The sequence below is a fragment of the Toxorhynchites rutilus genome, chromosome 2 (assembly GCF_029784135.1).
Source record: "Toxorhynchites rutilus septentrionalis strain SRP chromosome 2, ASM2978413v1, whole genome shotgun sequence".
Taxonomy (NCBI): domain Eukaryota; kingdom Metazoa; phylum Arthropoda; class Insecta; order Diptera; family Culicidae; genus Toxorhynchites; species Toxorhynchites rutilus.
Window position 1 is genome coordinate 77,002,091 of NC_073745.1, and position 25,090 is coordinate 77,027,180.

Sequence of the window (25,090 nt, forward strand, 5' to 3'; positions counted from 1 at the left end):
GATTGACGGGCAGGAAGGTTTTGCTGTGTGTTTGGTGGGATTGGAAGGGAATCATCCACTATGAGCTGCTCAACTATGTCCAGACCCTCAACTCGGTTCTCTACTGTGAGCAGCTTGACCGTTTGAAGCAGGCGATTGACCAGAAGCGGCCAGAAATGATCAATACGAATGGTGTTGTTTTTCACCAGGACAACGCTCGGCCTCACACATCTTTGATGACCCGCCAGAAGCTACGGAAGCTCGGATGGGATGTCCTATTGCACCCATCGTATAGTCCGGACCTGGCTCCTAGTGATTATCATCTCTTCCGGTCCATGCAAAACGCTCTTGGTGATACTAAGTTGACCTTAATAGAGGCTTGCGAAAACTGGCTGTCTGAGTTTTTTTTAATTAAGGAGGGGGGGTTTTATAAGGGGGGATAATGAAGTTGCCTAGAAGGCATGGCAACAAATTTGCGAACAAAACGGCACATATTTGACTTACGTTGGATAATTTTAAGTATGTTAAATAAAGCGTAAAATTTCGTTCAGAAATACTGACGTATATGGAAACTATCACAGGTCGCCGTACACTAATTCACTGTCGTTCACGCTCTGCCTGGTCCGCCAGACAGAGTGTCAATGGTCGCCATGATACAGGATCATGATACGCGGTCGCCATGATACATGTCTTATATACTTTAGTAATTCACGAGTCGATGTCTGTCACAAGAGTGTATTTCTCTTACCAACTAACTTACGAGCTAAGTTCGCATATGATATTACATGTTTATTTATTATCATTATTGTTGTCTACGACAAGCGTCGAGCGGGGCGGTATGTTATTGTTGTTAGTTGTTGGAGGTCGTATACAGGGAAGTTTGGCGTGCCATAATAGCATTCAGCCGATGTATGAAATCAGTTGGTTTGGGGGATTTCCGTAAGGAAATCAAAAGTTGCTGACGAACAGGTGTTAGGTAGAGATTATGTAAATGTTGTTAGATATGGTATGCGGAAAAGTGGTTATGGGAAATAAGTAAGAATGCGGAATTGAGGATGAGAAAGAATGAGGGTCAGGATGTTTTGTGTTTAATTGGAATTGGGGTTAGTTAGTATGCTACAATACGACATTTCTTTTTTCCCAACCCTATATTTTAGATATCGCAAATTAAAGTTTTTTGTAGATAAAAAAAGAGTACTATTTTTTTCTCAGTGTATATTTTTTTGCGTTTTAACATCAATACTCTATAACTCTTTATAAGACGCTATTTCGATACGACTCATAGTGTTTGATATATAAATTATCAAAGATTTCTCTTACTAAAATCGATACGCCCTTTTCAAAAGTTACAGTTGAGTAAAAAAAATTCCCAATTGCTGTGGAAAATTCATATTTTCTCCAACCCACACGAACTACAAACTTTCGTTCGAATCAAAAATACAAGTTTCGAAAATCGGCATTTTGAGTTCGATTTCATTTGGAATTGCACTATAGCGGAGAGAAAAGTTTGAAAATTTTCGGAAAACTATGAGGGAAGGTCGGAAAATTCAGAAAATTTAATTTCTATGTGTTCTACAATTACATCATGATAAGCGTTGTTAGTCCATTCGATGTTTGCGCTAACGAAATTGACCTTTGTTCGAAAGTGGAAATGGATTTTCAGGCGAAATAACGCACTCCTATATCTTCTATGCATATAAATGAAAATGGTAGGAAAAATGTGTTGGAAAGCAAAAACCCGAGAAAGGAATCGTACTTGTCTGCTGTCTTTATTTTGTTACATTCCCGTAGATCGATGTTATGCTCTGGTCAAAATTTTGAAATCCTTGAAAAGCTTTGAGAAAAAGTTCTGAAAAAAATTCCCATAACTTCTACAATGACATCGTTGTTAGCCCTGTTGGATTTCGTGTTTGCGGAATTGAGCAATGTATTCTCAGGTGGAATAACGCGCTTTGGAAATAAAAATTATGAATGAAGATTTACTTACTGTATTCCAAGTAACGGAGAGACATGTTAGTTGTAAGTGAATCAAGAATCGCGAGCGAAAATTGTATCTGGAAATAAATTTATATTATAATGACCAGATTTAGTGGAAGTAATAGGAATACCTAACGGAACAGAATTACTTAACGGGGCAAATTTTCTTACATACGGAAAAATATTCTGAAAAATCGATTTTTGACAAACATTTTTTTTAGATAACTGTAAATCTCGACGATTAATGCAATTTTAAGACATTTGGCATCAAACTTTTTTTTGAAAACCTCGATTTTCGGTAATTTTTCGTTTTTTTAAAAAAACTTAAATTTTAACGTTTGTGACACCAGTAAATGAAGTCCGAATGAGCTATTATTTTGCATTGGGTATATCATCGTGCAAATCTACATTTCGTAGCAAGTTCCGAATGAAAGATCGAGATGACTATTTTTATTGGTACCCAAAACCATACTTTTCGTTTCGTACTCCGAAAAAAAAACCAAGTCCCAGAGTGCCGATTTTTCACAACAACAATGTTTTGAGATGGCACTAGATTTAGACGTTTCATGCAGTTTTAAGACATTTGGCATCAAAAATTTTGTTTTAAAACCCTGATTTCCTTCACTCACCCCTTGGGTGATTTTTCGCGGCCAGCTCCGAGGCCGGATATTCGACTCTTTATTAGCAAATATAAAATTGAAAGAAACGGCATGTGACATGGTGCAAATAAAGTGTTAAATGTGAGGAAGAAATAAACACATTTTTAAATAACAATTTTGAACGAACATTAAATTTTTCGCTTGGAATGAGTATCCAATTTAGCTTTGCACAGTGGTGATATCGTAACTGATGAGGTTATACCGAGGTGCGATTATTGCTAGTTGATAGTGAATCTTGTTTTCTACAAGGAATTTAGAACAGTTTTATTCTGATAATGGTTTTATATTTTTATAAATAGATTTTTGTGAGTGCATTGAGATAATTCGAACACTGACCGAGTAAAAGTTACATGCAATCAGCAATCAATTATTTTCATTGAGATTGAGAACAAACTTAGAACTATCTTCAGGGATGGTAGTCTGAGAGGGGGAACACTTACTTCACTACAAATCGAAATTATTATGATTGAGACGAATCTTCTGAGAATTTCTGTCTTCAACGAAACGTCAAACGAAACGGAAGTGATTGAGCTGAATAAAACTTTGATGGTATGAGTTGATAATAATTCAATTTCAATAACATTTTGACATGTCAGTAATCACACCTTATTTTTGATCACGTGTGAATGATGTTTATATGCAATTGTGTTATGATTTATCTTATGTTAATAAGATTTTTTTTTCAAATATCCTGTGACTCACTATCCGGCCGGATAGCAAATATTGGCTAGATAGCGAATATTGGGCGGATAGGCCGGATAGTTTCCGGGTATCCGTTTTATTTTATACATTGAGGGTGTTTTTTTGTTGTCACTGTATATTTTTGAAATTCGATGAACCTCAATGATTTGGAATTTATCTTTCGAAATTCCTAAATTACTAAAGAACAACTCTGATCGTGAGTTTTTGAAAACCATTGATTTTATGAAGTATTTTGAGAAGAAATGTTTAGCCATCTACATCGTTTCCTTCGAATAACTCCCCATGGACAGCAGGTGACATATTTATACAGTTTTTAATTCGGGTTTTCAAACATTTGTGTGCCCGAATATTGGTGAAAATTGAACGTCAGAAATTTTTTTTAGCTTTTGGATATATTAAATATAGTTTCATTCTTTACCAATCGCGTTGAAGGCATTGAGCTTCGTGTGTATATCTCCCCGAGCGTTTTTGATCTGTAAAATTTAGGACACCATCATTAAACATAAATAATTACCTGGACACGATGTTTTTGCTAGGGCACCTTTTTCGTAAACGGCGCATATCTTGTTTATGATTCTATGCAAAACAAGATGTGAAACGGAAATTAAAAATGCCAAATAAGTGAAAATAACTTTGATCATTCGATCGCAATGCTCGTTATGAGCGAATTGCCTGCAATAATCGAAACCCTCTGAATCGTGGATAATAGAATTTGATTGATTTGAAAGCTATTAAATCGATAAATCATAGTAATAGAGACTGACCCAGCCGGAACTATAGTTACGATCAATTGATATTCCCACTTAATTGATAAAGCTGTCACCGTTCATTGAGCCTGTCACAATTCCTCACGCTATCGGACTCACACATACGCCTTACATTGGGCTTCCTCCTCCACCTTCCTTCTCCCCACATCAGCACTTTCATTCACTTATTTTCTCATCATCAGCAAGATTGGCTTTCCCATCGCCCCACCACTCTCATCTATTGCGGCGAGTCGTCTAGATGAAGTGCCGATCGTGACAAAAATTATTAATCAATTCATTTTTCTCCGGCTCGCTAATAATCGTGTGAATTGCTGTCGCGCCCTCCAGCGTCTTCGATTAACGAGTCGTTTTCACGCGATCATCATCGCGCATAGATGCGTGGGTTCTGGTGCCCAGTTTGATCGTAATTCAATTACATATTACCACCGGGTCCGGGTCCGGCAGCAGCAGCAGCTGGGCAGTTGGGTTGGCGCACGCGGCACGGTCGCTACCTCCGGTTCTTAATTATCTGCTGATCCCAGAGATCATGATTCGTTTGGGCCCGCGCCGCACTGGGCAAGGAGCCTTCGTCGGTGGCAATAGAGGGAGATCGATCCCATGTTGCGAGCGATGATGAAAATTTATACTTAGTGCCAGCTTAAATAGTCGTCATTTTTTTCATATTTTGTTTTCCCGTCCAGTTGCAGCTCGTGATGTGGGGGAGAGAGCAGTCGCATATATTGCCTTCAGCAAACGAAATCAACTCGAAAGCCACAACAAGTGAGTCGTGGGATTGCTATGATCAACCATGAAGCATATTTTCATCAATGATCTGGCTTAACAGCGCTGACCAGCGGCGGGGGGCCACCATAAATAATTATGAGCTTTAGGGTGGCAGTACCAGAAGGCCGCCGTGTAGCTGTAGCTACTGATAGTGATCAATTAGGTTGTCTGCGTGGCATTCAGCTCCGGCTAGCTCCAAACGACGATCGCTATCGCTAGGATCCACAACAGTGCTGCAGGTAGAGGGATAGGGATGTATTCTGCCCAGCCTTATCATGATCACGACCAACATCGATCGCCTTGTATGTGTGCTGCGTGTAAAACTGTTAGTTCGGTTCACAGGCGCCGCAGAAAACCGGTGGCAAACGCGATCTTGATGGGCAATTAATCCGGATTAAGACGCGTAGCTTTTTATTCCGGATCCCGGCTTACTAACACTGATGATGACGAAATGAGTTGATCTCAATCGTTGACAGATAGCAAATCGATGGTGGAGTGAGAAGGGAGGGAGCGGGAAATGGAGCGGATTGTTCATGGTGGAGATAAGGTAAATGTGGAAAGCAAAAAAAACGAAAAATATAACGAGAGCTAGCTCAAGATAGCTCGTACGTGATAAGCGGTGGCCTAACGGGGGTAAGCTTCTCTCCCCGGGGAAACCGGAACGAGACATAACTGTCCCAAGGAAACTTGCCGAATCAGCAAGAGGTCTACCGACCAAATGAAGCGATCGGACATGAATAATAATGAGGCGCGAGTGGTCGAACAATCGTTTCATATCGCATCATTTCCTTTTATTCGAGTTTTATGATACATGGCAATCGAGTGATGGGGTGGAAAGCGGGAACGAATGGGTGAAGAGTGCGGTGCCTGTTGCTATGAGTCGATCGATGTACAACATTGTGTTATGCATATGGGATGCAGGGCCGGAATAAGTTTCGGGGCTTTCAATTCCTAAATGCAGTTGTGGTTGTCCATTACTTCCTGAACTAATTATCAGTTATCAGTCTTCATGTACTAGGTATTTTTTTAGAATCATATTGGAAAAATATAAATGATCCTAATTGCTAACTGAATTTGACTTCATTCAAAGGATAGTTAATTATATGTGAATATGATTTCCGGCATAAGCATAACCATGGTTTTCGTAAAAAAACCACACGATTTGCAGACGTTGTTATGAAATGGAAAATCAAACTATCCTACGTCAAGTGTCGGACATTGAAACCAAAATTTTCAACCGCCTTCGTGGCGCAATCGGTTAGCGCGTTCGGCTGTTAACCGAAAGGTTGGTGGTTCGAGTCCACCCGGGGGCGTGAACATTTTTTGAGATCCGTAATACAGGGAAACTTCGATATAACGTACCCTCGATATAACGTCACTCGATATAACGTACATTTTACCTCGATATAACGTACACATTTCCAAAGTGTAAAGGAAAATTTATTTCAATATTTTTTTCTGATAAAATCATGAATTACCTGTATTGTGATGCTAAAACAAGTTTTGTACCTTCAATAAATCCCGAAATACAGCTGGTTTTGTGATTCCGGATTCTAAATGAATCAAGCTTTAATCAACAGTACGAAGGAAAACATCATGAGAAAGGCTGGCTTCGTCTTCTGATTGAAGTTATTCATTAACTTTACTAAAACAGCAACACAATAATGTATTATAGACTACGTTGGTGAGTACTTTATTATGCTTCGATATAACGCACAATTCGATACAACGTACAATTTCGAAAGTGAAATGTACGTTATATCGAAGTTTACCTGTACTCTTCCTGTGGGAGATCCATATGATTTCTTCATGTTACTAAGTTTCTTGTTTTAAGAGCTCATTGTTCAGTCATTTCTTGATGGATTTACGAGATGTTTGTAGAAGTACTTTTTAGCAATAAATCCAATGCATGGTGACAAATTAATTTTTTCTTCAATTTTGTTTTTTGAAAGACTGTATGTTCTACTTTATGTGATTAATGTTATCAAACGTCCCACTAATATGTGAGTAGGAAACAACATAGCCCGGCTAGCTCAGTCGGTAGAGCATGAGACTCTTAATCTCAGGGTCGTGGGTTCGAGCCCCACGTTGGGCGCTAGAGTTTTTTATCATTTCTCTTTGTACATAAAAACTTCATTAATGAGCTGAGTTTTTGTCCTAGAATTGGGCGATCTAAAGATCGATCTTGACGGTTCAATTTTCTGAACGGCGTCGATTCACTGATTATATCGGTACAAAAGAATCTATCTTTGCTGAATCGATCATTGAAAAATGGAATGTTTTTTTCCAATTTATTTACTTATTCTATATAAGTAATGTAATAAACATTTTACTGTTCAAACATCAAAGGCATTATATTAAAGGCATTATATTAAAGTCCTGCGGTATTTCCGCGAGGTGTCGTTGTAAGCGCGTAGTTCTAGTTGTATTCATTGTATCGAGTCATACTATAGCTTGTTGGAAAGGTATTTTTGCGCGCTATAATACAGTCCTTGACAGTGTTTTAGTGGTTAAGTGGTTAAGTCGTTCGTGAGTTATAGTGTCGCAAATATGGAGCAAAATAAAGAGAAAATACGACATATTTTACAGCACTACTATGACAAAGGCAAACATGCATCTCAAGCTGCCAATAAAATTTGTGCAGTTTATGGACCCGATACAGTTTCCATTTTCACCGCACAACGATGGTTTCAACGTTTTCGTTCTGGTGTAGAGGTCGTCGAAGATGCGCCACGCTCCGGAAGACCTGTCGTCGAAAATTGCGACAAAATCGCTGAATTAGCCGAGAAAGACCGGCATAGTAGCAGCCGTAGCATCGGCCAAGAGTTGGGGATAAGTCATCAAATCGCTATAAACCATTTGAAGAAGCTTGGATTCACAAAGAAGCTCGATGTATGGGTGCCACACACGTTGACGCAAAAAAACATCTTTGACCGTATCGACGCATGTGAATCGCTGCTGAATCGCAACAAAATCGACCCGTTTCTGAAGCGGATGGTGACTGGCGATGAAAAGTGGGTCACTTACGACAACGTAAAGCGCAAACGGTCGTGGTCGAAGCCCGCTGAAGCGGCTCAGACGGTGGCCAAGCCCTCATTAACGGCCAGGAAGGTTCTGTTGTGTGTTTGGTGGGATTGTCAAGGAATAATCTATTTTGAGCTGCTTCCCTATGGCCAAACGCTCAATTCGGACCTGTACTGCCAACAACTGGACCGCTTGAAGGTAGCACTCATGAAGAAGAGGCCATCTTTGATAAACAGAGGCCGCATTGTCTTCCATCAGGACAACGCCAGGCCACACACTTCTTTGGTGACGCGCCAGAAGCTCCGGGAGCTCGGATGGGAGGTTCTTTTGCATCCGCCGTATAGTCCGGACCTTGCACCAAGTGACTACCACCTGTTTTTGTCCATGGCGAACGAGCTAGGTAGTCAGAAGTTAGCCACAAAAGAGGCCTATGAAAATTGCCTATCCGAGTTTTTTGCCAATAAGGAAGCGAGCTTCTATAACAGGGGTATTATGAAGTTGGCATCTCGTTGGGAACAAGTCATCGAACAAAACGGCGCATATTTGACTTAAAACAGATGATTGTAACTAATTTTATGAACAAATGAAAATTCAAAAAAAATACCGCAGAACTTTTTTGACAGCCTAATATTTTTTTCAGTATGAAGGTCACAAAAAAAACTTGAAAGCCCAGAAAAATTTAATTTTCCAGGGAATTCATCTCGTACCGTCAAGGAATGATTAAATGAAATAAATTAATTGAATATTTATATTATAAATTACTGATATTTATCCAGATGTTCGCTGACAATAATCCCATAAAATCCAATTGTGCCACACATCTGGTATTTAGTCGAAATTTTGGTAGAAGCCTCAATTCTAGAAAAATAACGCTTCAGTTGGACCTGATGTCACTATTTAATTTCTTAACAACTTTCACTGTCAGCCTAGTGAATGTGGTGGGGTAAATAAGTGATCACGCCACTTGTTTCGTATCGAACAATCTTACAAAACTGCTTCTCATAAATTTACGACCACTAATTAGAAACCCGTGAAAGGAATCCAATGTTTATGGAATTTTTCAGGTGGTTTTTGGTGAGATTAGTATTAATGTTAACTTAAAAACTAATTTACAAAAAAATTCTACGATCAAAAAGATCCCAAAGATCGGAAAGAGAAGATCGATTTTCACGATTTTTTGAAGTACGAATTCTTTGTACTTCAAAAAATCGTGAAAATCGAAGAGGAAAAGGTCGATCTTCTAGATGCATGATTCTCAAACTATTTTGGATAAGAGACCCCTTTTCCAGAATGAAGTGATGCCATCGACCCCCATAGCCAAATTTCTTTAAAAATATCATCTTTATTTATCTATACAAGATAATCATCCTTTAAAAAACTTTGCGGTTAGTTAAGAGTAAAAGAAATCGGGTTTTTAAAAAAAAATCTGATGCCAAATGTCTTAAAATTGCATGAAACGTCGAGATCTAGTGTCATCTCGATTTTTTTTGGTGAAAAATCGACACTCTGAGACTTAGTTATTTCTTCGAAATACGAGACGAAACGTATGGTTTAGGGTGCCAATAAAAATAGTTATATCGATTTTTTATTCGGAACTTGTTACGAAATGTTGATTTTCACGATAATATACCCTATGCAAAATATTAGCTAATTCGATCTTCATTTATTAGTGTAGCAGACGTTAAAATTTGAGTTTTTTTAAAACCGAAAAATCACCGGAAATCGCGGTTTTCAATTTTTTTTTGATGCCAAATGTCTTAAAATTGCATGACACGTCGAGATTTGCAGTTATCTAGGAAAAAGTTATCTAAAAAAAGTCCCAGAGTGTCGGTTCAGAGAGCTGATACTAGATCTTGACGTTTCATGCAATTTCAAGACATTTGGCATCAGATTTTTTTTTTTGAAAACCCCGATTTCCTTTACTCCCCCTTTGGATGATTTTTTGATTGTCAACTTTGTCCGCTTTGCGCCACTCTCCCTTAAGTCCGATTGAGCTGATATTTGGCATAGGATGTTTTATCGAGGTGGTGAACATTTTTTATGGGATAACTTTTTGAAATTAGAGATGACCATTTTCATTGGCACCCTAATACCTATATTGAAAAAAAAACATTTTGTTTTCATTTTATATAATGTAATCGGTGCAATCATCTTGCCCCGACGATCCATTGGCTGCGAGATAGAAGACGACACTTTTTCGATGGGTCTCTATTGGATTTTGAGTGAAAAAAAAGAGTGCACTTCATGAAAAGTGTTCACAGTAACTACTACTACTAAAACTACGAAGACATGTTTCGAGACTTTTCACTTGTGAACTTTCGAATACTTTACATACTTACAATACACGGCATTGAAAGGTATCTTTGGACAACCTAGGAAGATTACCGAGGAAAACCTCGATCCGCATACTGTTTTCTGTATTCTACCGTATATTTCAATTTACGGCGGAGGGGTTTATCCTTGGACAATCGAGTGAATTTCTATATGACAGATAGGCCAGTCGATATATTATAGGATATAGGATCTATTATAGGAAATACTCTATAATATATCGTAAATGTCAATGCTCGGTTGCGGAGTTTTTCTTGTTTCCTCAGATAGTTTGTATATATCTATCCTACAAAAGTATGTGTATAATGAACCTAATCGACGGAAACGCGCAGGAATCTCTTAAGCGATTAAGGTAACTGCACTCCTAAAATAAAATTCTTGAACGGTTGAACTAAAAATTTGTCCAATTCTAGGATTGAAAGCGGACCTGAAAAAAACTAAAATTCGAAAACTACCTACTAGTTAAAAACCAAAAAAAATAACTGTAGGCGGGAGCTCTAAAAAATCCGACACAAAACAAGAAATAATACAGAAAAAAACGATTCTCAATAAAATAAAACCATAGCATAATTTTTCAAATTTCCTTAGTCCAAATTCAACAGATTTCTAAAACAAAAATTTCAAATCGAGAATTCGAAATCTAAACTTCATGAATAACTAGAATAAAGTATAGCATTCGCACATTCGAACATGCTACCCATCTCCGTTGTTAATCTAGGGAATGTCAAAATTCCCTAGATGCTAGTAATTTGACTAGCTGGTTCGGATTCTACTCACAAAGAAAACGCTTCTTCCGTGGACGAATCGAGAGTAATTTATTTCTGTGATTTCTACAGTTTTTATACTAAAACTATCTCCCCAGTTCTTAATTCTACCCTCACCACACATAGCGATAAGCTACCTGAACATCTTATCACAATAATAACTGCCTGTTGGTGCGCAAGGGTATTCATTACTTCTCTTTTGCCTTGGTGCCAAACTCTTTTTGCCTGCGTCATTTCAGTTATTCCTGCCATGTGTTCTACCTGCTTATCCGGCAATCTCTTTTTGCCTGCGTCATTGTAAGTACCTATTTTCTAGTTGTTTTCTCCCTTTCTCGCTCCTATACGAGATACGGGGAAAACATGTGTTTCATAATTCAGTTTCTCCTATTCTCGCCGTTGCTCGAGATAGGGAAACACATATTTCTTTTATTATCCCTAGATCGTAAACAAATTTTACCACCGGCCCTGATTTGACATTTCCGTCCGTAACATCCGTAATTATATTCAAGCACCTGCAGCTACTATCTATTTTTTATCTACTTGTCTCTGACAATAGGGAAATTTATTTCTATTGAGGAAATTTGTTTTTATATATCTTAGAAATAAAGAGCGTATGCAAATATTGAAACGGGGAGATGAATGATAGCTTCTTGTTTCAATGCTTTATTAGAGCTGGTCCGTCTCTGGATAGCTGATAGAAATGATTTTTTTATGTAACATATGGATGTTTCAATTGCCAAATCGTTCAACTCCATAAAACAAGATGTTGAGAGAAATGATAAGATATTATATGTTGTGTTTGAAAATTCTTCCAAATTCGAAAATACGATGTAGAATGTATTATTGCAAACCCATATTTGATCTGACGACATATAGAAAGTACAAGATGGAATAAACTTGGAGTATTTGTTATTATTTTTGCATTTTTTCGTGATTAGGGGAGTTAATCGATTTGGCAAGTGAAAGTTAATTATTAATTTAAATTCAGTGCGGCTTCTTTTTCGTTCAGCCGATTTTTTTGCTGCGATTCATTCATTGCTGTCATCAGATGACGAATCCGAATAACGGGTGTTAAATAAAAAATGAGAATTTTTTCAATCACATATAAAAATATTTTTTATTCTTTTTCAACGATTTCAGTATTTTTTATTAATAACATAATGTATTTTCTTCACAAAAATGTCAGTGAATGTTTGAGTAAGGGCCGTGGTCTGCTGTTCGACGCAACTTTGTCGCGATGCTCTCACAAGAACTTTGTACGGCACTTACGTCCATTTTCCGGATACAATTCCGGATTCTTGTAGTCAGTTGCTTCGTGTCCTTGGCCCTCCAATTGTTTTTATACACTAGGGCACTGAGTGAGCCAAAGAAATCCTCTATTTGGCGGCACTGGGGAAAGTTTGTTGGGTAACGATCTATCGGCACGAACGGTATCTTTTTCTCCTCAAGATACACCAGCGTCTTCTTGGCGTAATGGGAGAAGACGTACGGCCAGAAGACGTACTTCCCATCCGCGTGATGCTCGTTCAGGAACGGCAGCAGGATTTTATCGAGGGACTCTTCTCGATAGATTTGTTGGTTGATTGCCAGACCGCTCGGCTTAAACCAAGGCTTTGAAATGCCCCGGTCGGAAATGGCGATGTACAACATAACCTTTTTTAAAACTTGTGCTTGAACTTGTATTTCACTTCAGGCGGTGTGAATGACTTGTCGCTGGAGTAGTAATTATCATTTCCTGGAATATGCCTTTTGGACAGCGGAAAATAGCTTTCGTCGTCCAGAACGAAAGACGTCCCGCGGTATTTTTTGGTCATCCACCGACACTGTGATTTAACCGTCTCAATCTGCTCCTCCGTGTACTCCGGCGACCTCTCTTCTTCCTGCAGACGATTCCTTCCATCTTGAGGGTCCGATGGATCAATACGTGGGAGCAGCCATATTTCCGACCGGCGTCACGCAGGCTGGTTGCGTCCTTGTTGTCAAACAGCTTCTTTAACGATGTCTTCCTCTGCTTCGTCATTATCGTCACCGGACGACCACTTCCGACCTTCCGCTCTACGTTCAGGGAACCCAGGATACGATATACCGTACTGACAGGTACATTTTCTTTCTTAAAATGTGCCACCGTGAACTTTTTTCCTTGCTGGAAATGCGTTTCGTAGAACCGTACAATGCGTTCGCGGAGCACGTGCTGTTTCGACGCCATCTTTGCTTTGACTAAATTCAAACTAGCAAAACCAAACACGCCTACTGTTTCTAGGGAGCCCAAAGAGCAATTTTCTTGGAGAAAGAAAATGTTATGCTCTTTATTTGAGTTACTGAAAGGTATTGAAAAAATTCTCATTTTTTATTTAACACCCGTTAGTACAAAGTAATTTGTATTGAAGAACCATCCGATTCATTATTTTCCCTACTGAAATAATTGTTATTAAGACCATCATTTAACATCATAACACTTTAATGTTATGACGGTTTAATTTTTATTTTTTTTAACAGTTCACTCTAAATTTGAAATTTATAAGTGTCTGCACTTGTAGCAGCTCAAATGCAACTATTTTTCTCGAACTTCGTTCGGTACGGTGTCGACATCTGGATACGACATCAATTTGTATGAGGCAAATTATTCTCTATCAGATTAATCGACCCGAAAGCAATTTTGAATTGCCAAAATTTGTATGAATTTTTTGTGCGTTATTCAACTGCTTGAAGTACGTTGTCCTGACCCTAATCTGAACTATTTTCTATAAATTTTCAGATACTCTCACCAAAACTTACCATTATAATTTAGACACAATTTTTGTACGACATTTTTTCACCACCTGCAGACAAAAAAAAATTCATTTACATAGAGTATTAATGTGATTTGGGAAAAATAATGTTCATTCATAATTTTTATTTTAAGTGTGGGTTCATTCTTTCTGCAAACCCATATTGTCATGCTCAATGCCGTCAACGCGAATAACGAAATTAAACGAAAAACTTACAGAAGTCTCTGTAGGAGAGGAAAAATAGTGCAGAGAGTTAAATAGATTTTTATTATGATATAAATACATTATAGTGTGGAGTTGATCAGATTGGCTTCTGACATAAATTATTTATTATTCATTTAGTGGTGTTAATACTTATTATTGAAGAAATTGGTTTCGAATATGTACAGTAGGGTGCTAATGAAAATGGTCACCTCGAATTTCAAAAAGTCACCCCATAAAAAATGTTCACCACCTCCATGTTTTTTTGGCACTTGGTCGTTTTTCCGCCTGAAAAATCGATTTTTTTTTTTTTTTTTTTTTTATCTTCGCTTATTTTTCGTCGGCCTATTTCCGCCACTTAAGTGCCAATCACCGACATCAGGGAGGCGACTCCACCTGTTCCTACCTATCAGACTCAACAACTCATGAGCCGGGCCAACTTCTTTTACTTCCGCTCCGAAGGAAGACGTAACCAGAGATTTTTCGCCTCAGAAAATCCCAACGACGCCAGCTGGGATTGAACCCAGGCCGATCGGATTGTGAGGCTGTTACGCTAACCATACAACCACTGGCGCCGTCAAATCGATTTTTGACAAAACAAAAATTTTGAGATAACAGTAAATCTCGATGTGTCATGCAATTTTAAGACATTTCGCATCATTTTTTTATAAAACCCTGATTTCCAGTGATTTTTCGGTTTTCAAAAAACTCAAGTTTTATGGCCTGCGACACTAGTAAATGAAGTCCGAATGAGCAAATATTTTTCATAGGGTATATTATCGTGCAAACCAACATTTCGTAGCAAGTTCCGATTGAGAATCGAGAAAACTATTTTTATTGGCACCGTTTCGTACTCCGAAAAAAACCTAGAAACCTAGTCCTAGAATTCCGATTTTTGACGAAAAAAACAGAATTTCGAGATGACACTAGATCTCGACGATTCATGCAATTTCAAGACATTTGGCATTGATTTTTTTTTTTCGAAAACCCCGATTAAAATTTAATAATATTCAAAAAATGGAGTTAATCGACAAGTGAAGCATACATATATCACTACTACGCTAGAAAAGAAATAATGATCATTATAACGAATAATAAGAATGTAATTGATACCACTGAGCAGATCCAAGTCAAATCGACAAATGACAAAACATGAGTATTTTCGATTTGAATGAAAGCTTGCATTTGTTATGAAGGAAATATGAGATTTTCACAGGAATTGGTTTCACTTTGACTCAGTAATTTTTCAAAAGGGCGTAAAAGAAATCTTTGATCGATTTTATCTCGAAACTATGAGTCATACTGAAATGCTGTCTCAGAAAAAGTTGTACAGAATCGATGTTTTTTCCGTTTGAGTGTGGTTTGTATGTTTGTTGTGTTACACCATCACGTCCATGAAATTTTATGAAATTGCTTATAATTTCCAACAACTTTTCCAAATACATCATGGTCAAAATATAAGTTTCGGAGTTACAATGAAAACTAACTTAAGACTAATCAATATTTATAAATATAATTGGCAAAACAGAAATAGGTTCTCAACAATTCGTTCAAATATCTTCTATATAATTCAATCAGATGTTTCGGAGCTTAAGAAATAGTAGTAATAACCCTAGACTTTCTAGCTTTTTTAAATAACATTTATTTTCCTTACCTAACAATTTTATTGTGCATAATTTTCTTTGTGTTTTTATTATGATAACTTGTTACACTGTCATTAGATTACAACTTCGCTGCTACTTTATTTTCGATTAAAGGTACAAAAGAATTAAACACAAATATTATGAGTTCCTGAATTATTCCGCAATTTTCAATACTTTGGACGCATTAATGCAAAACAGTTAAATCAAATTTTTTCAATTTGGATAAATTTTCTTAAAGCTGTTAATAATTTCCCGCAATAACATTATTAATAGCCTTTTTTGGATATGTTGACGCTTCCCATTCTTGGATACTGGAACATAGTCTCTTTCTTCTGATCATGATCGACTAACATCGTCGTCATAATAAAATTCCAAAACTAGATTTTTGACATCTTCACTTCAACTTGGTCCACATTTGCTGTACGGTGTAGAACGCCTTTTTCATTAACTTTTTTTGCCTTGAATTGCCATATATTTATTAACGCCTAATACTTCTTCCATTATTTTGCACTGATCACGCCTTCGACAACACTGTTGAAATTCTAGTGAAAATGAATGAAAAAAATATCTTTGAGTTGATTGATAACCTTATGTTTAAATAACTCGAGAATGGTTGCATGTTGACCATGAGCATTATTGTTTCAAATTACATTAGAATTTTTAAATTGTGATCAAAATTCATTGTTAATATGCAAAACTGCCAAATTTCAAAAAATCATAAAAAATCGTTGTTCTACAAGATTCGCGAAAAATAATTTGCCCATCTCTATAAAAAAAACCTCATAAATTACTTCTATTTTCGATAGAAAAAATAAAAACTGTGTTTGAGATATTTCAAATATTTTTTTTATATAAGTAGGGGAGGTGGGAGTAAAACAGACATATGAAGCAGAACTTCAATTATATCATTGGAAACTCATGCTTCACAAAACTTAAATGAAGCTTCTTGCAATTCAATATATTATTTTTCGAATTAATCGGCCAAATGCTTTACAAAAAAGTGTTTTCCAATGTTTTTTTTTTTCGTGAAATCAAAACAGACCGAAAAATAAAACATTTTTGTCGATGCGGGTATAATTAACATATAGTGGGGGGAATATGGACAGAAGGGTGGCAATGAAAATAGTCATCTCGAATTTCAAAAAGTTAACCCACAAAAAATGTTCACCACCTCGAAAAAACACCCTATGCCGAATTTCAGCTCAATCGGACTTAAGGGAGAGTGGCGCAAAACAGTCAGAGTTTGATTTTTTTTTGAAAATCGAAAAATCACCCAAGGGATTAAATGAAATCGGGGTTTTCGAAAAAAATCATGCCAAATGTTTTAAAATTGCACGATACCTCGAGATAGAATGAAATGGAAAGTCATCTAAAAAAAATTTTCGTTTTCCAAAAGTCGACTTTTCAGACGAAAAAAACGACCGAGTGCCAAAAAGTTAATTTTTGACATAAAACAATTGTTTTCGAGATAACAGTTAACAGCAATTTTAAGTCATTTAGCATCATTTTTTTTAACCACTATTTCATGTATTCCCTTTTGGGTAATTTTTCGAGAATTTGCGGTCGGAATTATTTTTACTTGATAAAGCAGGGATGAACAACTTGTGAGATTATGAAAGATGAACCTGATTTGTTCATTTTTATGTAAAGTTCAGAGAAGTTTTTACTAAACAATGTGTTTTAGTGTGTCGTTTTCATTTAAAAAGTATATGCTATAATTTGTATGACATCTTCGAAACAGTCCCCAACAGGCAGTTCAGATGTTCGCATGTATCACAAAAACAATTAGTTTGGTTTCTTCTGCCTTTTATCTTTTTGTTTGAACATACAGAACAATACTCTTGGCCGCAGTATATGGAGTTTCCATCATAAAATTGTGGGAGTAGATCTTGCGCTTCAGGTTTGCCCAGAAATTCTCGATGGGACGTTGGGCGGGTTCGCCGACTTGGGTACCACATCGATATTTAGCCGCTCCATCTCCTCTAACGATCGTTTCGAGTAGTGATCCGGCCAGAACACCGCGTTTTCTCCTATATGGTATTTCTTGATGAACGACGCAACTCTCGGCAGGCACTTCGTACTATGAATTTCCCCGTTCACGGTCAGTCCGGAGCTAAAGAAGAGTGGCTTTGACATCCCCTTCTCGCTGATTGTCAGCCACAGCAGCACCTTCTTGGAGAACTTGTGTGTGAGATAAACTCCACTTCGGAGCTCACTTCCTTCGTGGGGGAAGTGAAATACGAAGTGCACCGCCAGTGCCTGGCGAACACTTCTTCACTGTTTGTCCGGTTGTACCGACCTCCCGGCCAAGCGCACGCAGCGATGTAGTCACTTTTCCCCCGATCTTCCTCTTCAGCATCCTTTGGAGCTCCATGTCGCTCAGGGTCGTCAGCCGTCCGGAACCGGGCTTTCTTTCGATGCTCTGATTGTTGTCCTATAGTGCCAAGATGTTGTAGATGCCGGAACGGGCGTATCCGGCGTCCACAAAGTGCCGCTCGATGCCCGCTCTCGACGCGACGGGGTACCGTTCTTTGAACGCGCACACTTCTGAACGGAGTAGCTTCATTGTTTTCGCCATCACGGTTAGAGTTCGACTGATAGAGCTGCCATTTTTTTTTGGATGGATTACTATAATTGATGCTGTATGGGTAGTTTCGCCAGTACGTGTGAAAAACCCATGAAAAATCGGAAATATCGGCTATGTTCGGAATATGAATCAAAACAGTACTTCAAAAATTTTATTACATCAAAACTATTCCGAAATCGAGTGTCTGAGTCGACCTTTAGCAGTAACATTGTAAATCATCAGTCTTCATTTCAAGCTAATCCCAAATCCATCTCTGTCGCAAGCCCAAACAACTGTCCAACGTATGTTCACAGTGTTTAACTGTTGCGTTTCTTTCTTTTTTCCCTGATACTTACGACAACAGCATACAGCAATCGGTTGCACTTGATAGAGCCCAAGCGATCACATGGAGACTCCACCATAGCCCGTAAAAAAAACCAGCATCGTGTTTAATGTGATGTTTGATAACTGTTAGAACCCATCCGAACACGGCCGTTAATCTTTCTTCTCCTTCGCGCTCCCTTCGACTCCCTTCAGTTTCGGTGTTCCCTTAGCAAATGGTGATTAACTGATTGATCGTGATTTGAATACGATTACGGCGGATCAATCCCATTACAACTGGTCGCAGTCCATCGTCGACGTCGTCGTCGTCGTTAACGAAAAAGGTGAGAACCGGAAAGTGACAAGTGCTTCCGACTTCTTTCGATTCACATGCAAATTGGCCATTGGGCCCGGTGAAAGGCGCACCGAATAATAAGCGGGTGGCTTTTTTTCGTGGTCACGGTTCCGCGCGATTCGTTTCCTGACTCTACTGAGGAAGGAGGAAGACTACCGAAAAAAAACTATGTTTTAGAAGAGGATTTCATAGGGTGACAAGGGAAGAGGTTCCGGGTTGGGGCGATTATTCTTTGCGTCGCGAACGGGATTTTTTTCGAACGCGATGACTAATTGACGAGCGGGGGCCAATGCAAATGAGGATACCCGAAAAAAACAGCCTTCCGGGTTGCTCGTTCAATGATCTCCGTGTGGTCATCGACTTTCCGGGGTCTCGCTATTCTGGAATTGGAGAGTGTGTTAAATCACAATACGATCGCTACGTTATTTTCGAAGTATTGAAATATTTTGTGTTGACAGATTAAATCAAAATGTCACATTGTTGAGACAACTGCTTTTACAATTCAAGATTCTAACACTAAATTTTATAATTTCAATCTTTAATGAGAAATTCAAACATTGGAATCTTGAATATCATCTAGTCTCTTGAAGGTGGTATATACCATTTGGAATTTTCAACATGAAGTCTGGAATTACGAGTCTTTTCTCTAACTCTTGATTCTAAACATGATTCCAGAATCTGGGACACAGAATTGTCCCAATCTCCAATTTGAAATAGGATATAGTCATAGTCAACTTCTTTTTACACACATAATGAATTTACATTGACCTCGGAATGCCAACCTTTGCTAGTCTAGCGTATTTAATGTTGGTTTGTCCAATCGAAAATCTGATCCCACTTTTTTGAATGCTCTAGTTCCGCGCATCGGTGCAAAAACCAGGTTTTCAATTTTTCCAAACATATAAGCGCTTGGTGCGCTGCTCTTTGTTTATGGCATCTTTCGCGCGTAGCAGAAATAAAATTTCTCTGAATTGAGTGCTTTTCACCTCTAAAATGCCCAAGAAAAAAATTGAAAATGAAAGGAAAAAAATCGCTAGATATACGGGGGAGGAAATGGTTTCAAGTGCTGATCTGGGGAAACAACTGGCTGCATGAGTGATACTTTGCGCAGCTTCTGATTGTCCAAAAACCACGAAAGAAAAAACCTAGATGCTGCAAAAGATCCTGCTTCCTTGGAGGTAAACAAAATTTTCAAGGAGGAACTTCGACATCTGGTTGTTTGGGAAAGGGAAAGTGTTTTAAGCTATATCGTCTCAATTACATATGCCTCCAAAAGCATGCCTAAATTTTATTTGATCTTTTATTTTTTGTTCACGTTTAATCAACTTGAAAGAATACGACTCACACAGACTTTGTATATGTTTAACGTTTAACAAAATATATGTTTGAATTTGTATTATTTGTATTATAAATATGATTCATTGTTCCAGATAAGAGGTGTAACCCAGTCTGCCAGTAACCGAATGTCTGATACATCTGTGTTTTATATTTGCCAAATGAATCTTCCCTTTGGCTCCCATCTTAAATTACGAAAACTAAATTTTACCAAATTAACGTCAACATGTCAGTTTGTTTTGCGAAAATTACGTATTCAATAATCAATATGACAATTTTAAGCATAATTTTAACATGACCATTAGAAGTTTTTTTTATCTACGCTATTGAGCATTCCGAATTTAAATTTTTGATAGGATATATAAAATGCTATAGTTGAATTGTATTAAAATCATACTTCTATGATTTTTCAATAGCTTTATGAAACGAACGGTATTCTAGTATTTCGAAACGTACCCCTAAGGCACTGAGGAAAACGTTAACCCCTCTAACGCATGATCGGCTAAAGGGATATTTCGACTTTGCGTACATTCAACTTGAAAGAAACGGATAAACCCGAGGTTATGATTCGGCCATCATATCATCATGGTGGAACGTGGATGAAACAAATGTTGTTACTAATCCTGTTCCTTAAAAGTTCCTTAAAAGGCTAGAAATTACGACATGAGTGATGTTGAGGCACCGATGAGCTGTTTGTCCTAATCATGCTACCTTGATAGGAGTAGCCTTGATGATTATCAAGGTGTTAACAAGTTGACAACAAACCACTATTGTGTTAAAGAGACTAGAAAAATTGATTGAATAGATGTGAATAGTTCGATTATTGGAGAAAAGTTAAATTATAATTAGTTTAGAAAAGTTGATTGAATTTTGAGAATAAGATGGAAATTTGAAAGCGTATATGAAGAGAAGCGATTTACAGAAATAAAGGAGGGATTTGAAATCGAAGGAAAGGATTCAGAAAGTGTAGGAAATAGAAAACTACACATGTGAGCCTCTATATATTTCTGTATTGTAAAAAAACTAATTTTGTGAATTTACAGTTTTGAGCCGTTAGTAAAAATACACGAGCTGCGAAAAAGTGGTTTGTTTGTTTCTAAAGTAAGAAAATCCCTTGGAACAAGTGAATTTTTACAATAAAAAAAATGGAAATACAATTTTGGATCAGTCGAAATGAGAACTGTAAACATGAGCTTCGTTATATGCACTACGACGAATATTATCTACTAGAGTTTTTTTTTAAATATTAACTTAATCTATGCTAGGATATACAGGCTTTTTGTTTTTTATGCTGTGTTTTACAAAAAGAAATAGGGTAATCGATTCTACACATTATGACTAACAAACCATGCTATATCTCTGTTGTTTTCATTAACCCCTGCCAACCACGAGAATGCTAGTAGCTGGTTGCCAACATGAATATACTCGTTCCAAAAATAGCATCGGAATAGAAATTCTGTTAGATTTCCATTTTAAAATAGAAGTACACTTGCGATTGATGCTTTTTGCATACTAACAATTACCTGTGGCAAAACACAGGAATAATTTAAAGTAGTTGACTGGAAAAGCTTGGAAATGGTCTGGCAACCAGAGTTGTCAACTATAATTTTAAAAAATTAAGTAGAAAAAACTTTTTAAGTTAAACGGTTTAATTGTGATTAAACATAATAATATACTAAAAGCTAGAAAATAATTAGGCAAGTAGCAGTTAGCAGTTATCACACCTCTCCTTCATTAGTCTAGGGCATTGATAAGACTAAAATAAAATCGTGGGACATATCATGAAGTCGCTAATTGTGGATAATGGAAATCCAGCGTGCCCCACGATTTTATTTTAGTCTTATCAATGCCCTAGACTAATGAAGGAAAGGTGTGATAACTACTAACTGCTACTTGCCGAATTATTTTCTAGCTTTTAGTACATTATTATGTTTAATCACAATTAAACCGTCTAACTTAAAAAGTTTTTTTTCCTTATTTTATTTTCTAGTTTTTAGTACATTATCTGCTTCATTAGAATATTTCTCTACAATGAAACCATTGTACTGTATTCTATCAGTCAAATGATTCATTTGATACCGATATTGAGTGGATTGCAGAAAATACATAGTGTGTTCTCCAAGTAAAGTTCGTTCGTTTGATACACATATCTCAATCAACCTTTTTTTGAGATGATGTGGAATCAGCTATTTTGTAGCGGCGACTAAGTTGGATTTTTCAAGATAAGCAGTTTTAAAATGACAGCAGAGATAAAGCTGTTTTATAAATTCGGTCAGTTCCTATTGGTCAAATTTCTATTAATATAGGACAACCATACGGACATACAAACAGTTCAAGCTAAATAAAACCGTTTAATAAAGTAATTTGCTATTTTGTGATTGCGGCCATCTTGTGACCTTCTATTCAAGCCCTTTCATTTGATACCCATATTAATCGGGTTTTGAGAAAATATGTAGTCCACCATTTTGTAGTGGTAGCCATTTTAGATTTGTATTTTTCATAAATAACTGTATTCTACTAGTCAACCCCTTTCATTTGATACCCATATTTATGAAGTTTAGAGAAAACATACAGTCTACCATTTGGTAGTGGCAGCCATCTTGGGTATGTATTTTTCATAAATAACTGTGTTCTACTAGTGAAGCCTTTTCATTTGATACCCATATTGACGGGGTTTTGACATAATATGTGGTCCGCCATTTGGTAGTGGCAGCCATCTTGGGTTTGTATTTTTCATAAATAACTGTGTTCTACTAGTGAAGCCTTTTCATTTGATACCCATATTGACGGGGTTTTGACATAATATGTGGTCCGCCATTTGGTAGTGGCAGCCATCTTGGGTTTGTATTTTTCATAAATAACTGTGTTCTACTAGTGAAGCCTTTTCATTTGATACCCATGTTAATGAAGTTTTGGGAAAACATACAGTCCGCCATTTTGTAGTGGCAGCCATCTTGAATTTGCATTTTTCATAAATAACCGTATTCTACTAGTCAAGCTATTTCATTCGATTGAATTTTTCATAAATAACTGTGTTCTACTAGTCAAGCCCTTTCATTTGATACCCATATTGATGGAGTTTTGGAAAAATATATATATGACGCCATTTTGTGGTAGCGGCCATTTTGGATTTGCATTTTTCATAAAAAAAACTGTATTCTACTAGTCAAGTCCTTTCATTTGATACCCATATCGATGGGGTTTTCCAATATAACATACAAACATACAAACATACAAACATACAAACATACAAACATACAAACATACAAACATACAAACATACAAACATACAAACATACAAACATACAAACATACAAACATACAAACATACAAACATACAAACATACAAACATACAAACATACAAACATACAAACATACAAACATACAAACATACAAACATACAAACATACAAACATACAAACATACAAACATACAAACATACAAACATACAAACATACAAACATACAAACATACAAACATACAAACATACAAACATACAAACATACAAACATACAAACATACAAACATACAAACATACAAACATACAAACATACAAACATACAAACATACAAACATACAAACAAACATACAAACATACATACTTGGCCGTGGAGTTGCCGGCCTAGAATAGCACTTCGGGTCTTGGTCCCTGTCCCTGTCGTATGAGGCGACTAATCGGGTGACAACGCGAGTAAGGGCGCGGTAAAGCCTATTGGAGATTGCACGGGGGAAATACCGTGTACAGGAGCCACGAAAGGAGTGCCAAGCACATCAGGATTGACGCCAGTAAGATCCTGATTACGACATACTGGTTACGACATAGAAAACGGACACGATACGGAAACGATTTCAACACGACGCTAAAGGCTGACAGTCGTACTATCCTGTTCCCTGAGTAAGGAAGGGTGACACCGTCCTGAAATGGCGTTTGGGCTAATAGTGCGGTTGCCCCCGTCCCGGTAATAACTTGGCAAGTCTTCGGGTACGTTCGATGCTCGTCTAGGCCCAGGCACTAGGTACTAGGCGTCAGATGTCACATTCCTGACTTGCGCTGATCTGGCTCTGAACACGGTCCCCATGAAGGACCGTGTCAACCCCTGCATGGCCTCACTGCTTGCATAGATAACCATGGGATCACTGGTAGCGACTATGTACAACGAGCGGAGATAGCGGCCCGAAGTTGGGACCCAGAAAAAAAAAAAAAAAAAAAAAAAAAAAAAAAAAAAAAAAAAATATGAATAGTTGCAATAACACACCAACAAACGATGGAGAGGAGAATGTGTTCGCGAGAAGCGGACGAATGCTGAGGTCACCTGTCACTCGAGTAGCCACAACGAGTACAAGCAACACAAAACCACAAGAAGTGTTTGCTGCCCAAGCATTCCAAGGAGATCTTGGCTCCGTACAGAGCCAGTTGTTTACGCTGACCTCAAGCGCATCCCAAGAAGGGCAACTTGGGAGGCTCAGCATCACGGACGTTAGGAAAAAGGTCAACGAACTTTACGAGTTCGTAAAGGACAAAAACAATGTCCACTTAAAAATAAAACATCTGGTGACGAGCATCAGATCGGTCGTCATGGTTGCTGAACGCGAGCATAAGGAGCTGCAGATGAGAGCAGAGGGTGCTGAAAAGGCTCTGCTCGAGGCGAATGAGAAACCCGTCGAGATACTTGAGACGCCGAAGGGTCCTCTGAACACACGATCGGACAAGAGAAGGAGGGACACCCCAGGAGAAGAAGAAGAGCTGAAAAAGGCCAAGAACGATCTGAGTAACGCGAAAGGAGGTGAAAGCAGTGAATGGCGTACTGTCGATAACCAGGCAGAAAAACGCAAAAAACAGAAGGAGAAGAAGAAAAAAGTTGAGCAGGAAAAGAAGAAACTCGGACCTCGAGTGGAGCGAATCAAGGGCGATGCTTTGATCGTTGAAGTGTCAGC

The 25,090-nt window shown here is 37.7% G+C and overlaps 1 protein-coding gene, 2 non-coding genes and 1 pseudogene across 3 annotated transcripts in view; all 4 read left to right on the plus strand.

Moving 5' to 3' along the window:
* The window catches only part of LOC129771628 (serum response factor homolog), a 561,989-nt gene that overhangs the window by 304,522 nt on the left and 232,377 nt on the right, over window positions 1-25,090 (plus strand). The window lies entirely within an intron of this gene.
* LOC129772213 (U4 spliceosomal RNA) lies at window positions 2,777-2,909 on the plus strand (annotated as a pseudogene).
* On the plus strand, window positions 6,086-6,159 carry Trnan-guu (transfer RNA asparagine (anticodon GUU)). The gene has a single exon. It is a non-coding gene; the product is annotated as a tRNA-Asn (tRNA).
* On the plus strand, window positions 6,869-6,941 carry Trnak-cuu (transfer RNA lysine (anticodon CUU)). Its single transcript has one exon. It is a non-coding gene; the product is annotated as a tRNA-Lys (tRNA).